At 41.4% G+C, this 15,069-nt stretch overlaps 1 protein-coding gene across 2 annotated transcripts in view; it reads right to left on the reverse strand.

Annotated features, from left to right (window-relative positions):
• Positions 1-10,774: 10,774 nt before the first annotated feature.
• CERT1 (ceramide transporter 1) overlaps positions 10,775-15,069 on the reverse strand; it is a 123,600-nt gene continuing 119,305 nt past the window's right edge. For both annotated transcript variants that reach the window (XM_020880904.2, XM_020880905.2), the window contains one exon: positions 10,775-13,835. The gene's annotated coding sequence lies outside the window, so the exon portion shown is untranslated. The remainder of the gene's footprint in view (positions 13,836-15,069) is intronic.

A 15,069-nucleotide genomic window follows, 5' to 3' on the forward strand; every position in this document is an offset into this window, starting at 1 on the left:
ACATGCTACACACACACACACACACACACACACACACACACACACACACACACACAGCCCTGCTGAGTCAGCATAACGCAGCTGAGGTGGGCCTCCTCAGACGCTGACTCCTGTTCACTCACGATCTCTGACCTAACTGCCATAGTTACACAGGTGTGTATGAACCCCTAAGAACCAAGCCCAGATATTTGAAAATCATTTTGGATTTTTCTCCCAAGGTGACAGGTGATCACTTGTCCGGTTGGCCCCCTCGAGAGAGGAGCAGGCTGGGCAGGAGACAGGGAAGGAATTTCATCTCCTTACTGCCTGGCTGATTGGATGAGCAGAAGGATGTACTGGGCAGCACAGGTTTTCCTCATCTCAGAGGCTGGCGAATTAAATCCAAAGAGAACATTGAACGGTTCTGAGCTAAAGCGAGAGGCCACAGAACAGCAAAACCTCAATACAAATCCGCTGGGTACAGAAGACTGAAGTGAAAGCAGTAAATTCACTTACAGGAATTCTTAAGACCAAGTTTCTCAAGCTGTCCTCTCTATTCGGACATGAGTTGAATTTAAGAAAGAACTTTGCCCAGTTAGCAAAAAAATAATAGAAAACTTCTATACTGTAAGCCAGAAGATAGCAAGTGACTTAGTTTCTATTTCAGCAGAGTCCCCTCTCATGATGTACGTGGAGCCCTGCCTCATCACACACACACATGCTTTTTGTCCTTTTCCTCCTGAGCAAGTTGGGAAGCTGCTGAGGCAGGTGTGGGCCCTCAGGCTGTGCGGCCCTTTCAGACTGTTGTTCTCTGAGGCCGGCGGAAGCCTGGCGCCTCCAGCTGGGGTTGGGGTGGGATCAGGTGGTTACACAGTAGGTGCCTTCAACCTGACCGACCCCTGGTCTGGCGTGGGGCCAGGACGCTGGCAGATCTTTCTACTGGTGCGGCTGCTGCTCTAATAGTCCTGGATTTCAGTCTGAGGGGCACGGTATGATTGTGAACATGTTACATGAGAAACTTGTGTCTATCCGGAAGCGCACAGTCAGCAGACTGCCACGGAGAGGCCAAGTGCTGCTTAATATTAAAGACAGAGTTAAAAAAAATTAATCTTGAAGATATAACCAACTAGAAACTAGTATGGTATTTGGGTTTGTGTCTCCCACCTGTGACCCCTCCCCGCCCCCCCAAATCACCCGAGTTCTCCACATTTTCAAAGGATGGTATGACTGTCCCAGAAAAAGACACTTATAGCCCCCCATCCCCCTCACCTTCCTTCCCCTTGGTCTCTGCTCTCTCTCCCAAAGGGCCAAATAACGCAGTAGGGGGCCAAAGGGGAAGAAAGGTCCACCTCTCAAGAGGTTTGCGCAGATAGCACTCCCCACTCCCTCTTTTCCCCGCCCGCACTCTAGCTCTGACTGCCTAGCACTTGAACTTCCCAGGATGGTGGCTCTGGAGTAAGATTACTCAGATGCAAGGAGCTGATCATCCCACCAACCATTCAACTGGTTACTTCTGAAGCCAGATGGGTGGGAGGGCCCTGTGCCAACTGCGGACATGAAGCACACAGGCAGCTGTGTGTTGTCGCAGACACTTGGCGGGAAGGCATCAGGACGGGAGTCCGAGGACGCTACAGGCACCAGCTGTGTTGCCTCCCTTGCTTTCCTGTCACTCGAAACTGGGCTTCCCTGATAGCTCACGTTGGTAAAGAATCTGCCTGCAGTGCGCGAGACCTGGGTTCAATCCCTGGGTTGGTAAGGTACCCTGGAGAAGGGAAAGGCTCCCCATGCCAGTATTCTGGCCTGGAGAATTCCATGGACTGTATAGTCCATGGGATCGCAAAGAGTCGGACAGGACTGAGCGACTTTCACTTCACTTCACTTGAAACGGAAAACAGGTTAGTGGATGAGGTGGGACAGACAGGGAAGGGAGCAAGTCTGTCTCAGTCACCACTGTAAAATCAGCTGGGATTGTATGTGAGAAATGGGACACTGTAAAGCAAATCTGGAGGACTGTTAGCCCTAAATGATGCGCGATGGCAGGACCACTCTCCCCAGCTGTCTCCTAGCCTGGGGGGTCACAAAGGAGATCAACACCGGTGCCCCACCTCCCCGCCCATTTCACCACGGGGACAGGGGCTGTAGCCTCAGGCTCTTCTGATCTAGGGTATGACCTGTGAACAACCTACCTCATTCTGAAACCTTGATCGCTCTTAGTAGGAAAGTCGTCAGCTCTGGATGAGCAGCCCGCTCACCTCTGGCCATGGCTCCCTCAGCAAATCTGGATGCTCTCACCTGCCGGGAGCCAACACACAAGACCCTACCCCTAACAAGGCCGTAAGGGAGAAAACCTGACGGGCAAGGTGAATCAGGTTTTCAGGAGTTTCGAAAAGGCCAGCTCACGAGATCCCACCCATGACAAGGTCACGAGGAGAAAGCCTGACAGGCAAGGCAGATCAGGTTTTCAGGGATTTTGGAAAGCTGCCCCCGGCGCTCACCTTAAAGATGATATGTGTCTTTCTGATGCCTGCCTCAATGGACTACTCCCTAATTTCTCTGACACAGGCAGGAAGGCCTTCCCCAATCTCTTCCCAAATAAGAATCAATTTAGAACTTTAATCAATAAGTTTCCCAGGTGGTGGTATTTTATGAGATTATTCAGGGTGAAAGAAGTGTTTTAATTCAAACTCCTTTGCTGGTAGTTTGTTAGCCAAATGCATTTATGTGCTTGGTACTAATATGCATGATTGCTTATAATATCCTAATCATAAAATAGCATAAAGAACCTGATTATATAAAAGCCCTAATATAGAGCCTTTTTAAGGGGTAAAGCAATCCTATTAGAAAACATAAGAAAAATTATTCTATAGGTGGATATTGGGTTGAGATTTGCTTGCTCTGTTTTTCTTTTAATGTGCTAAGGTTGTGTTATAGAAACCATTGTTAATATAGTTAAAAGATCTAGAGAAATAAGAACTTAGCCCTAGTGTGGTAACAATGAGATGGTTGTTAACTGTCAGCCAGGATTGCTAGGCAGAAGCTGCCTCACTGAAGCCGCAGAGTCTGTATGGGGTAAACTTCTTAGACAGACGCAACTGACAACTTTTGCAGAAAGATTAATTTTTGTATTAACAAGAATATAATTCTACTCTGTACTATTTCCCTATGACCCTGTTACCTTTCAGTTAAGGTCACCATAAAAACGGAAAATAGGTTTACAATCACCTGACCTGCATGAAATGTTAATAGCCCCAAGGCCAAAAGATCATGTGCTGAGAATTACTATAGAATTAGAAAGCGAAAAAAAATCCTGCTTTTCCTAAAAATCAAAATGATGTAATGCTAATCCTGTGTAATCATGAGTAAGCATCTTGTACCTTGAAAACGTTCTGTGAAAGGGTATAAAACTGGTTGTCAAAAAGTAAAACACAGACTTGGCCCTATCAAGGCTGGTCTCACGTGTCTTCTCTCTCTCTTGCCGACGCCGTTCATCCTGAGGGTACCCCCTGGATCCTGCCAAGGCTGGACCCCGGCACTCACCCATACTGCACAACCCTTGGTAAGTAGCCAAAGCTTGAAGCTCGTTTGCTGGTACAGCCTGGATAATTACAATTTTAAGTGGAAAGCTACTGAGGAAAGGTCCATCTTTAAGTTGCTTTCAGGACAGTGCCTACCCAGGCCAGTAGAATCCAAACCTTGAACAAACTTGAGCACTCTACTCCATTAGAGAAAACAAAACTAAAATGATAAAAATATGTGCAAATAAAAGTTGAGATTTTTTGTTTTCCATATTTCAGTGGTAAATCTTGCCCACATTGCCCCCCAGACCAAGGTCTCTTGAAGACAGGGACTATGGTCTTTTCTTGTAACTTAGCACAGTACCTTAAGTTTTAAGGTCCTCTATTATTGTTCAATGACTGACACAATAAACTGTTGTAATTAGGACTTATTCCAAAGGGGAAAATACAAGCTTCAGTAGGAAGAGGACAGCAGTGTTGAGGGGGCTGGCAATTCCACCTGTGGCTCTGCCACTAACCAGCTGTGAATCCTTGGTTCCTTGGCTTCGTGTTTGCCTCAGCTTTGTTACTCAGTCACTAAGTCAACACTGCCGACTCTGCGACCCCATAGACTTCCCGTCTGCATGCCAGTCTTCCCTGTCCTTCATCTCCTGGAGTTTGCCCAGACTCATGTCCATTGAGATGGTGATGCCAACCATCTCATCCTCTGTTGTCCCCTTCTCCTGCCCTCAATGTTTCACTGCATCAGGATCTTTTCCAGTGAGTTGGCTCTTTGCATCAGGTGGCCGAAGTATTGGAGCTTCAGCTTCAGCATCAGTCCTTCCAATGAATATTCAGGGTTGATTTCCTTTAGGGTTGAACGGCTTGATCTCCTTGTTGTCCAAAGGACTCTCAAGAGTCTTCTCCAGCACCAGTTTGAAAGCATCAGTTCTTCGGCACTCAGCTTCTTTATAGTCCAACTCTCACATCCATACATGACTACTGGAAAAACCTTGGATTTGCTGGCTTCTAAGGCCTTATCTGGGCTTCCCTGGTGGATCAGATGGTAAAGAATCTGCCTACAATGTACAAGACCTGATTCGGTCCCTGGGTCAGGAAGATCCCCTGGAGAAGGGAATGGCAACCTACTCCAGTATTCCTGCCTGGAGAATTCTGTGGACAGAGGAACCTGGATGGCTATACCCCATGGGTCACAAACAGTTGGACACAGTTGAGCGACTAACACTTTCACTTTTTTTTAACTTTTCAAGGCCTATATATTCCAGAAAATGCTTTTATTTACTCTCTCCTCATGTATATATATGAGTCAGTTGGGCTGATAAGCTAGTCTTGCTTATTAGTAGAGCTGCTAGAATAATACAACAGCAATGTCATAGTAGTTACATAATCCTACTACCAGAGTTAAGTCCAGGAATGTGGACTCAGTCCTAGAGATACAGGTACTGTTGAAACACTTAGCTTTAGATATTCAAGGCACTGTTTCCTAGGTGGCACTAGTGGTGAAGAAGCCACCTGCAATGCAGGAGACGCAGGAGACCTGGGTTCGACCCTGGGCTGGGAAGATCCCCTGGAGGAGGGCATGGCAACCCACTCCAGTATTCTTGCCTGGAGAATCCCATGGACAGAGGAGCCCAGTGGCTACAGTCCGTGGGGTCGCACAGAGTCGGACACGACTTGAAGTGACTTAGCATGCACATTCAAGGCATTAACTTGATCAGCAGAAAAGAGATCACGCAGGAGACTCTCACCACTACTCTGATTCTCCAGCTCTGAATGCTTCCCCATTCATTTACAAACAAGGTAGAGACTGCTGGGCAGCTCAAGGCACCATCACTTCCATATTACTGACATAATTGTCACTATTTCTGACATTAGCATGAGAATCATATACAAGTAAAAACATCAATCATGGTTGGCTTATTCTATATCCAAATCAGGAACCAAGTCCCACGGATTTTTCTTAGATATGTAAAACAATAATGCTCAAGAAGGCTCTCCCCTTCTGCTGGGAAAAAGATCAAACTACTTCACAGAGCAAGGTTTTCTATGAACTGCCTCTGCCTCTCTCTAGTTTTCTCCCTCACCAGACAGATCCTGTAGGCTAAAGACCCGATAAACCGAGTGACTTACTGTTTGACTCAAAGCCCCGAAATGTGTGTTGTTTGTCATGCTGTGTCTTACTCAGCCTCATACCTTCAGCACTCAAAAGACAGTTTGTGGGCACATATCTGTGGTTGACCAAATTGTTCCTTACATTTGCACAGTGCTGTAGAGTTCAAAGCATTTTTCATACATTATCTCACTCTTCTCCAAACAATTCTGCAGTGTAGGTGATTTCATATTATTTTATAGAAGAGAAAAATAGATGTAGAGACATTGAAATGACTTGGCAAGATCAAGTCATTCCAGGCGAGAGACCAAGAAAACCTCTGGTCTTCTGGCCCCTAAATTTCATTCCCTTTCAGTATGTTGAAAACATGGTATCCAGAAACATGGGGAGAAATCCACTTAGAAGGAACAGAAAAATCTACTGGATGTTAGGAATGAAAAGACAAAGTCACAAGCCACAAATTATAGTTTTAAATTCAAATAATTGGCAAAGTAGAACAGCTGACTTACTGATTTCCTGCTACTGCCATGCATGGAAGTTGAACTTGTTGAAACACAGCAAAAATCCAGGCCCTATTTACCTTTCAAGGACAACACAACTGAAAACCGAGAATCAAAGACTTTCACACACCTCAAGTGTGGGGAAGTCTACCATTAATGCACTTTATTAAAATGCTCTTGATTGCAAAGCCTATTTCCTTTTAGTGTAGATACATGTCTAAAAAGCTTGGTTATGACAAAAACAATGAAGGCTACATGTGGTTTGTACATATTCCCAATCCTAGAACACTGCATATGTAGTAGGTGCTCAATAAATACTCCGCAACTTGTTTTCAGGGCTGTATGATTAGTGCTATCTATCCACATTGCTGAAATGGTTGGATGTTGACTACATCTTGATTTAGCTACCATGCAAGGATTCCCTGCTGCCGGGCCCAAGTACCAATTAGGTCTCCCAATCACAAGGAGTAGAGACATTAAAGAATCACAGCCAACTGACTAAGTGTGGATCCAAAGCATGTTTTAGTCACTACCTCAGTGGTCATTTTGCAGGAGGCTGTCCACAAAAGTGACAGCTATGTTGGATCTCTTCGTTGGGTTGAAAAATCCAAGATTAAAATATTCTCCTTGGGCTTGTTTGTGGTGATGTTTCATCCTTCCAAACTAGGAGACAGAAAGGAAGTTGAGGTGCTAAATGATGGTCAAATTTAAACTTTAAGACAAAATTTATATATCTAGCGGGGTTTTGTAACACAGATATTGCAGCTTTGTGAAGCCGACCACTGAAGTGTGGTGTTAAGACCTTTACTCTAAAGTTCTAGTCTTCAAGCCTGTCGGCTCTTCTGTCCAACACTGTATTATAGATATTAAGACACTAAAAAGTAGAGTCTAGTGGAGAGAAGACTTGAGTTACTCAGTGGGCCTGGAACCCTGGCCCACTCTTATCTTTACAAGTGCTGCCACCCAGTGGGTTGTAAGGGGAGAAGTTGGATAAAACGAGGGCAAGATGTGTGGCACACGTGATGGAGACATCATTTGGCACCTCAATGTTCACACAGTCTGGGCGATAAAATCTTGGTTGGGAATCGAGTAATTTCAAACGTCTTTGTTCTAGACATCCTCATTTAGCATCTCAACTATCCTAAAGTCTGGGCAATAAAATCTTGGTTGGGAATCTTAAGTAGTTTAAAACATCTTGAAGATTTGCTCTAGCACTAAACTCATAGAATTCATCGGAGGAGAACAAGCAGGCCACACAAAATAGTGTATGATAGTTTAAGGCTATTCAAAGTGTACAGACATAGAAGGTTCATAAAATTTTTATGGGAAGACAATGCAAATGCTAACAATCTGAGCGTCCTGTGGTGTAGATCAAAACAATGACAAGAAAATCTGGGCGATGCTATAAAAATAATTGGAAATGGCTAGTTAGACTATACCACATGTCCAGGTTATATTCCAAAGTCAAGCCTAAGGCAAAAACTGAACAAAGTTAGAATTGCTCTTGAAAACGTGCCACAAAGACAATACTATTTGTCAATAAAGCAACACAACAGCCAGATTTTCTCTCTGGCAACCCAGATTATGTAGTTGGCTGTATCTGTGGTCCTAATGTTTGGATGGTATGTCTCTTTGAACACCAGGAAAGAAATATGCTCAGTGCCTTTCAGTATGGAGGAAATCAATCACCAGGTGAATTGCAAATGCACAATTCTCATCTCATGGTGGTTTGAGGGTGTAAATTTCTTGAGTATAACAAGTGGAGCTGGTTGTATTATTTAAATAAATGAGTAATGATTTATTTATGGTTAAGTGCACATAGAGCTAAGTTTTATGTGTGTATGAATGGCACTGTTTTTATTTTAGAAATGACCACTTGCATATAGCTCCATTTTTCAGCAACTGGAAAAAAAAAAAAATCACAAACACCAAACTTCTGAACCAGGGTCTGTAACTGAAAAATCTCATTTAGAATTGTAACCTACTACACATAAACAAAAGTAGGAAGTCAAGAAATACTTGGAATAACAGGCAAATTTGGCCTTGGAGTACAGAATGAAACAGGGCAAAGGCTAATAGAGTTTTGCCAAGAGAATGCACTGGTCATAGCCAACACCCTCTTCCAATGACACAAGAAAAGACTCTACACATGGACATCACCAGATGGTCAACACCAAAATCAGACTGATTATATTCTTTGCAGCCAGAGATGGAGAAGCTCTATACAGTCAGCAAAAACAAGACTGGGAGCTGACTGTGGCTCAGATCATGAACTTCTTATTGCCAAATTCAGACTTAAATCGAAGTAGGGAAAACCGCTAGACCATTCAGGTATGACCTAAATCAAATCCCTTACGATTATACAGTGGAAGCGACAAATAAGATTCAAGGGATTAGATTTGATAGAGTGCCTGATGAACTATGGACAGAGGTTCGTGACATTGTACAGGAGGCAGGGATCAAGAACATCCCAAAGAAAAAAAATGTAAAAAGGCAGAATGGCTGTCTGAGGAGGCCTTACAAATAGCTGAGAAAAGAAAAGAGAAAGGCAAAGGAGAAAAGGAAGGATGTATCCATCTGAATGCAGAGTTCCAAAGAATAGCAAGGAGAGATAGAAAGCCTTCCTCAGTGATCAATGCAAAGAAATAGAGTAAAACAATAGAATGGGAAACTCTAGAGGTCTCAAGAAAATTAGAGATACCAAGGGAACATTTCATGCAAAGATGGGCTCAATAAAGGACAGAAATGGTATGGACCTAAAAGAAGCAGAAGGTATTAAGAGGAGGCAAGAATACACAGAAGTATACAAAAAAGATATTCATGACCCAGATAACCATGATGGTGTGATCACTCACCTAGAGCCAGACATCCTGAAATGCAAAGTCAAGTAGGCCTTAGGAAGCATCACTACAAACAAAGCTAGTGGAGGTGATGGAATTCCAGTTGAGTTGTGTCAAATCCTAAAAGATGATGCTGTGAAAGTGCTGCATTCAATATGTCAGCAAATTTGGAAAACTCAGCAGTGGCCACAGGACTGGAAAAGGTGTTTTCATTCCAATCCCAAAGAAAGGCGATGCCAAAGAACGCTCAAACTATCGCACAATTGCACTCATCTCACACAATAGCAAAGTAATGGTTAAAATTCTCCAAACCAGGCTTCAACAATACATGAATCGTGATCTTCCAGATGTTTAAGCTGAATTTAGAAAAGGCAGAGGAACCAGAGATCAAGTTGCCAACATCTGTTGGATCATCAAAAAAGAAAGGGAGTTCCAGAATAACATCTACTTCTGCTTCATTGACGCCGCCAAAGCCTTTGACTGTGTGCATCATGAAAACTGTGGAAAATTCTTCAAGAGATGGGAATACCAGACCACCCGACCTGCCTCCTGAGAAATCTGTATGGAGGTCAAGCAGCAACAGTTAGAAGTGGACATGGAACAACAGACTGGTTCCAAATTGGGAAAGGAGTATGTTAAGGCTGTATATTGTCACCCTGCTTATTTAACTTATATGCAGAGTATGTCATGTGAAATGCCAGGCTGGATAAAGCACAAGGTGGAATCAAGATTGCTGGATGAAATATCAATAACCTCAGACACGTAGATGACACCACCCTTATGGCAGAAAGCAAAGCAGAGTTAAAGAGCCTCTTGATGAAAGTGAAAGAAGAGATTGGAAAAAGTTGGCTTGAAACTCAACATTCAGAAAACGAAGATCATGGCATCTGGTCCCATCACTTCATGGCAAGTAGATGGGGAACAATGGAAACAGTGACAGACTTTCTTTTCTTGGGCTCCAAAATCACTGCAGATGGTGACTGCAGTGAAATTAGAAGATGCTTGCTCCCTGGAAGAAAAGCTATGACCAACCTAGACAGCATATTAAAAAGCAGAGACATTACTTTCCCAACAAATGTCTGTCTAGTCAAAACTATGGTTTTTCCAATAGTCATGTACGGATGTGAGAGTTGGACTATAAAGAAAGCTGAGTGCCGAAGAATTGATGCTTTTGAACTGTGGTGTTGGAGAAGACTCTTGAGAGTCCCTTGGACTGCAAGGAGATCCAACCAGTCCAACCTAAAGATCAGTCCTGGGTGTTCATTGCAAGGACTGATACTGAAGCTGAAACTCCAATACTTTGGCCACCTGATGCGAAGAACTGACTCATTTGAAAGACCCTGATGCTGGGAAAGATTGAAGGTGGAGGAGAAGGGGAGGACAGAGGATGACATGGCTGGATGGCATCACTGACTCAATGGACTTGAGTTTGGGTGAACTCTGGGAAGTGGTGATGGACAGGGAGGCCCGGCGTGCTGCGGTCCATGGGCTCGCAAAGAGTCGGACACGACTAAGCGACCAAACATATATATATACACACATGTATATGTTTGTATATGTAGTACATACAGATACATACATACACATATATATGTGAAAAGATTAAAAAAACATTTACCTTTATTACAGCCTATGTATTTGGGTCTATTCCATTCTGTTAAATTTTTTTTAGGTAACAACTCAGTAGTTTCCTTGATGCCCAACTGGGGTTACAACCTATAGTCTGAAGAGCGTTCAACTGGAGTATTTCAAGCTCTTAACTAACTGAGAATTATGTAGAATTATGTAGGTCTGTACCTGGGGGTTAAGAAAAACAACCAAGCAAGCACATTTGTCCATAATATTTTAATACTTTTCCACTTTTAAATACTGGTTTTAATTTTGTGATTGTAACATGGAAGATCCAACTTTATTATTTTTTAAAAACATCATCAGGATCATAAAGCTATTTAGAATAGTTACACTCTACACACTCCCAAGGTACGTAAAATGATTATGTTTTGAGTTGTAGATGAACAATGACAATAATCCAAATATACTGTCTGTACAACTTCTGGATGAAATACTGGTGAAAAGTGTTTAACTGGACAACAACCAATAAGTTTAAAGATAACCAGCACAATTTCACAAGAGAACCAGCTCAGCCCAACTAAAATTTTCTCAATAGCAATGGACAGTGATGTTGTAGAGGAGTACAAATTAGTTGATGAAACTGAACAAATGGGAACCTCATTCCTCCTTTGTATTCTTACAGCCCTCCCAGTCACCACCCTCCCCGGTCTGGCTCCCCCTGTGGCAAACCCAAATCAAGAGCTGCTATGATATAACCTCTACCTCAAAATCAGGACTTCTGAATTCCAAGTGAAACACCATGCTCTCCTGAACTTACAGTGGGAACCCAGGGACAAACCCCTCATCGCCAGTCCTTTTCATGTTTCTATCACAGTACAAAAGAGCAACTGAGTAGAAAAGAGTAAAATCATTTTTTTTTTTTTTTTGGCTTGGGGAAGAGAAGTAGGAAATAACTGTAGATAAGAAAACATCATGTGTATTTAGCAGGTTGGAATTAGCCATATGGAAATAATTCTAGAGAGGGTCCAGCAGTACTAACGGGCTAGGACCGCTCCAAATTTTGATTTCTTTTAAACTTCTTTCGTATTCCCTAACTCATTTTCTAAATCTGGTTGGGCAGGACTAACCCTAGTGAAGTTCCAGTGCAATTATCTGAGGATAAAATGTATATTTTTCTTTTCTTTTTTTAATACAAATATTTTTAGTGTAATCATTTTATTTACAGAATAAATTGCAGAAGTGTATCATTAACATTTAGTGCAAATGCAACTAATGAAGATTTATATACTGCTCTGTAAACTGTCCATACCTTTGTAAAATAAAGCTACCCAATTTAGTCATGATAGTTACCAGAAATGGTGAACAGAGAAACATTTATAGTGGGCATATAGAATATTTCTGAAGAGTCCCATCAGTCGCTATGGTGAATAAACCTTCCCTCCCCAACCCTCCCATCCCAATTGCAGAACTGATTGTAAAATAAAATACACATTTGAGGTATAAATTTTTCTTTCTTAAACATCATGATATAAAATGTTAAAGGTGATGTAGTAAACTGATAAGATAATTTGTTTTATTTGCCTTAACTAGCATTACCACCATATAGGCACTTCTCCACGTAGTCAAATTATGAACGGCATTTTTCTGTAATAAGGCATATTCCATGCACATCATTTAGAGAAAGGTAAATTAAAAAATAGAAAAGATTTATGGAGCATGAAATCTGTGTGCATGTAATGTGAGCATATGCTTTATATGTATTTTTCTCTCTGTACAGAATAATAAATACCACTATATCTGATGCAAGTAATTAACTTCCAGGATTGTGTATATTAAGTGATCAGACTAATCCCATCATTAAGTTATCACCTTGCATTTATCATTAAGACTCCACTACCATGTATGAAATATATACAGGACATGTTCCACATGACATGACTTTCTGCTTTACAAAATGGGTCTGGCTTCTGTGTTTCTATAGAGATGAAAAAGTCAGCAAAGCATCTATAAAATGCCTCTGATTTATGTAAGCACACTTGTGTATAAACAAAATGAAGATTCTGAAGTGGGCAGTCATTTCTACTTCAATGAGTTCCATTCCCTGCCTCAACTCCACGTGTCAAGGTTTTCAAAGAGGCCTAAAACTAAAAAAGGTATTTTACATTTAACTTCTTACAGCAACTAAAGATAGAATTTCAGTTTGAATCACATGGACTTCTTTTCTGCCCTGCTAAAGTTTCTGATCAAGAGGCAAACAGGAGTGATACCCACATTTTCTATGCCTATCTTGTAACACAGCTTTTAAACTGACCCAAATTAGAAGAACAAACAAACATACGTTACTGAATGCTAGAAATATTGAATCAAATGTCAAACAGCGAGATTTGCTGGAACAAGTAATACCGTATGTCCTCTCACATGTGTCAGGAAAACATGAGCTCATTTTATTCTGACCGTTTTACCAGAAAGTAGTTTATACCTAGTAAGGTTGTACAGGTGTTTCTGTTTGGAGGCAGGCAGAACCAATTCAGGAATTACCAAATTGTGTTTGTAACAAACTGAAAAAAATCTGTAGCACACAGTACACAACTAAAAATACAATAGAAATATAAAGGTATCTGGAGAAAAAAATAAAGCTTTTCACTCTTTCTCCATCAGAACCAAGGTTCTTCATGGGAGTAAGACTATAGAAAAGGCGAAATCACACGTTATTGACAGCCCTCAGTTATTAAGAGACACTGTACATAACAACATGAATTATTATAGAAATCAGCAGCAACGAATTCTATGATTATACAAAGCAAAAAAGTAAAAAAAATTCCAGACACAGACTTGACTGTGGGCCTAAAAAAGAACCCCATCCAGGCCTCCTGCGCACAGAAAGCGCGTGCCCACGTGCGTCCAACTTGTGTGCTTTTCTTCTGCGCATGGAACCTGATAGGACCGAGGGTCTCAGGCCGGACCACAGTAAATTAAAAATTCTGAAAAAGTTTCCAAAAATTAAAGCATCAATTCCTAGTTGTGATTCAAAGTTGATGTTTTTTTCTCTTTTAGGAGCAAGCAAATAAAAATATAGCCATATACATGTAATTTTACATGTATTTATAGTTATATGCTGAGCAAGGAGATCTAGCAGCAGACAGCTAGTGTTAAGATGTTCAGCTTTGCTATTGCGGTATTTTCTTCATTTTTGAACACAAGGCCAAGGTGTTGGGCCACATACAAGGCTATAGATCCTATGTTCCAGCTTAGAGCATTCAATTTTGTTTTTTAACTTTTTTCCTCCAACATGGAATGTCACACAGCCTTGCTTCAGTCACTGTAGGAAAGAAAATAATAAGTAAAACATTCAGTACTATATGATCACTAATAGCTGCGGTACTACTAGAACAGACTTCTCCTTCCTTCTGAATCCATGGCATGCACAGAATCTCTCCTGAAGTTTTATATTTTAAGGATTTTTCACCTTAAGGAATATAAAATTGTTAACTTTACATATTTGAAACGTATCATCAGAAAAGAAGGCATAAGAAGTCTTGTGAAGGCTGGAAAAAGTTAAGAAAGACAATGTGCACAGGAGGCGAAAAGGGAATGCAGCAGCAGTCTCTGGATCTGCACCCACAGATGGGGACTCCCTTTGTCTTAGTGGTCAACATAAACTGTGCTACACAGCATCAAGAATTTACGTAGGCTATAAGAGGTCTGCCTTATTTTAAGAAATACCTTGTCAAACGAGTTTAAGAGTTCTAAGTTTTAAATATCTTTGGGCCTCACTAACTCTTTATGGAATTTCTCTAGAGATGATACATGCTATTGAAAGTTACTATTTCTCCATCATCAAACTAATAATGTTAGCTTTCCTAAGGTTTCGATGCTAGGATCCAGTTCATACACATATCTCCCAAAATTATTATGAAACAAACTGTTACTTTAGGTAAATGAAGATTCAATGTAGGTAAAGGAAAATATGATTTTCTGTCAGAAAGAAGCTCAATCTGGACTCAAAGAGACCAGTTCTGTCTTTACACACACACATACACAGTATAAGATATTCTAAAAATAGTGCATTTAGGTACTACACTTATGCTTTAAAAGAATCCTTCAAAAAAAAAAAAAGAGAATCCTTCAAAGGGCAGACTTTGTCTCAAACACTAACCATTCAGAGAAGTAAGACCAGAACCTGTTTAACATTTTCATGTAACCTATTTTCCTGGGAAAAGCTACTTATCTGGGACTTCAATGCAATAATCCCTGTGTTGGTGTCTGAAAGTAAATTAAGCTTTTGAAAAAAAAAAAAAAAAAAAGAAGTAACACAGTATAAACAGAATCAGAAACCAGACTTAATTATACAAGCAGTTCCCAACTGGACGAAAAGATGCTGGAACTCATCTGTAACAAGAGGACACTATGTTTTTTTTTGGCCGTGCCATGTGGCTTGCGGAATCTCAGTTCCCTGACCAGGGACCGAACCTGGGCCAGGGTGGTGAGAGCACTAGGCCAGAGGGGAACTCCCAAGAGGACTATAATTTAAATTGCACTGGGAGAATATTTCT

Source organism: Odocoileus virginianus, chromosome 6 (assembly GCF_023699985.2).
Source record: "Odocoileus virginianus isolate 20LAN1187 ecotype Illinois chromosome 6, Ovbor_1.2, whole genome shotgun sequence".
NCBI lineage: Eukaryota > Metazoa > Chordata > Mammalia > Artiodactyla > Cervidae > Odocoileus > Odocoileus virginianus.